The sequence below is a fragment of the Mus musculus genome, chromosome 11 (assembly GCF_000001635.26).
Source record: "Mus musculus strain C57BL/6J chromosome 11, GRCm38.p6 C57BL/6J".
Taxonomy (NCBI): Eukaryota; Metazoa; Chordata; class Mammalia; order Rodentia; family Muridae; genus Mus; species Mus musculus.
Window position 1 is genome coordinate 93649438 of NC_000077.6, and position 2795 is coordinate 93652232.

Consider the following 2795-nt stretch of genomic DNA (forward strand, 5'->3'; position numbering starts at 1 on the left):
AGCCCACTGAATGGACTGCAGGTAGCTCAACAGGTTGGAGAGTGTCTTTCCCAGTAGCTCATTTGGAGTGAGTCCCTTTCAGCCAGTTCAGCTTACATACTCTTCAGCAGAGAGGGCCCAAGTGAAACTGGTCAGATTCAGGGACTTCCTGTTTTGAGTTGCTTATTTCCTGTCTTACTACCTCACCTCTCCTTAAACATCCTGTTGTTTCACTGCAAAAGTTGAATCTCTGACCTAAAACATGCCCTCGTTTCACTTCTGTTTTATAGCCTATGTCTTAAGAAGTTTCCTTCCAAGATGGAAGAAACTGCTATACAACAACTACAGTTCATTGTTTCAGGAAAAGACAAAGTTTTGCCAAGGTGATAATCTCACCATTGGATCAAGTCAACCATCCTAACAGTAAGCATAACAGAGAAGATGGAGAAGGGAGGATGGAAGGATGTCCTTCCTGACCGCTATGATGGGTACACTTTTTTTTTATGAGAGGCACTGTTGTCCCCATTTTACAAGTGATGAGAGAGATTCTCAGCATGTTCATCTACCCCTATCACCCAGGTATCAGGACTCAACATTTAAATACTCTGAGCTGGTCGGTGCCCTCACTCCACACTGGGATGTCATCCAGTAAGAATGATTAAAAAAAAAAAAGTAAGCTACTTAATCAGGGTTTTATTGCTGCAACAAAAAGAAAGTTGGGGAGGAAAAGGGCTTATTTGGCAACTTACACTTCCAGGTTATAGTTCATCATTGGAGGAATACAGGACAGGAACTCAAGCAAGACTGGAACCTGGAGGCAGGAGCTGATCCTGAGGCAATGGAGAGAGCTGCTTACTGGCTTGCTCCCCTGGCTTGCTCAGCTTGATTTCTTATAGAACCCAAGACTACCAGCGCAAGGATGGCACCACCCACTATGAGCTGGGTCCTCCCTTCCCGATCACTAATTGAGAAAATACCCTACAGCTGGATCTCATGGAGGCATTTCCTCAACTGAGGCTCCTTCCTCTCTGTTGACTCTAGCTTGTGTCAAGTTGACCTACAAAACCAGCTGATACATAAGCCAAACTATCGGGGCTCCATAAAGACCTCACTCATCACTGTACTAAGGTACAGAGTCTCCCAGTACTCCCTGCTCTGGAGGTCTGGAAGGTTTAGAGAATGGAGAAAGGTCCCAGAGAATTGTACTCACACCTGGAGAGGGGAATCCCAGTCCCTTGTATCATCCACCCCCGCAGCCCCTCAGCTCAAAGCAGATTATACCTGCCAGCTCCTTGAGCAAAGAACTCTGCCACAGAATGGGAAGATCAAAAATGTTATTCTTCTGCCTCCATCTGGGAGTGTTCATCGCGCTCGCTCTCCCAATGGCATGGCTCTGCTCAACTCAGCAGCCTCTTGAGCTATCTGGAGCCTGGGAGCCTCTTTAGTGCGGAAAGTCGGGCCACAGGCGGCTGGCGAGCAGAACCTCTGGATGGACCCTTCCTCAGCAGCTTTGCTAATTTGCAGAAGCTGGGCAATTCTCCTCATTAACATCTGTCAGCATAGTCCTGCGACGTTTCACTGTGGTGGAAGGGACTCAGCTCCGGATTCTGTATAGAAAAAACACCTGGATCCCAGTCTTTCAATGGCTTCAAGACAACCAGAAGTGCCTGCTCTTGCTCCCAGTGGACCTCTAGGCAAGATGTCCCTGCCCATCGGGATGTACCGCCGAGCATTCAGCTAGGATGATGCCCTAGAGGACCCTGCGACCATGACGCCTCCTCCATTGGACATGGATAGCATCCCTGGAAGTCAGTGATTCCAGAGAGCAAGTATCAGCATCTTGACAAGACAGAGGAAGGAGCAGTCAGTGTCTCTTCCCTTGCTGGGACGCCATCACCAGCCACTGACAGTTCAGACAAGGCCCCTGTGGTGAAGGCTAAAGCTACCCATGTCATCGTGAGTTCCCTGATCACAAAACAGACCCAAGAGAGCATCCAGAGTTTTGAACAACAGGCAGGACTGAGAGATGCTGGCTTACACGCCCCATAAGGGTCTCCACTGAGGAGACTGACTCCCTTCGAGTGACAGGAGCACTTCATAAACTAAAGCTGCAGAGTGGAGAGACAACAAGAGAAGAGAAGCAGCCTGCATCGGCCCAGTCCACCCCAAGTAGCACCGGTCACTTGTCCCCGAAGCAGAAGTCCAGAGGCCGGTTCCCATCTGGCTCCTCCACAGCCTTACCTGCTCCGAATCATCATACCATGGATCCTGGGAGTGCAAATGATAGGAACTCAGCAGACAAATGGAGCCTCTTTGGACCACGACCCCTGCAGAAGTCTGATTCTGCTTTTGCCATTCAGGCTGACAAAGGTGCCCCCAAACCCTCCCCTGTGGAGGTGATGTATGCCCAGGCCACAAGACTAGGTGAAGATCCAGCAACCTTAAAGATGCCAAAGATGGATGTCCCAGTGGTAGAAGGAAAGAGAACAACTGCTTTGAACCCATAATCTCAAATCCCGTGACCTGAATGTGTTCACACCCACTGGCTTCTAGAGTGCTTTTTGTCCAGGGTCTGTAACTTTCTGGGCTCTGACATAGGAGTGATGTGGCTAACTGAGGCCTGAGTGAGTGTGCAGATTGTCCTTGGGTGAGTGAGAAAAACCATTTTGCACTGCTTTCAGGTTGGTGGAAATGTCAGTTGTGTAGAGTCAAGGACCTCACTATTTTTTTTTAATCATTTATCCTAGAGAAGGACTCTGATCCTTGCTTTCCTAGGTAAATTATGTTGGAGTGCTTCCAATACTAAGGCCTCTTGA

General features: G+C 48.7%; 1 pseudogene; it reads left to right on the plus strand.

Annotated features, from left to right (window-relative positions):
* Positions 1 to 1506: 1506 nt before the first annotated feature.
* Gm11502 lies at positions 1507 to 2532 on the plus strand (annotated as a pseudogene).
* Positions 2533 to 2795: the final 263 nt, after the last annotated feature.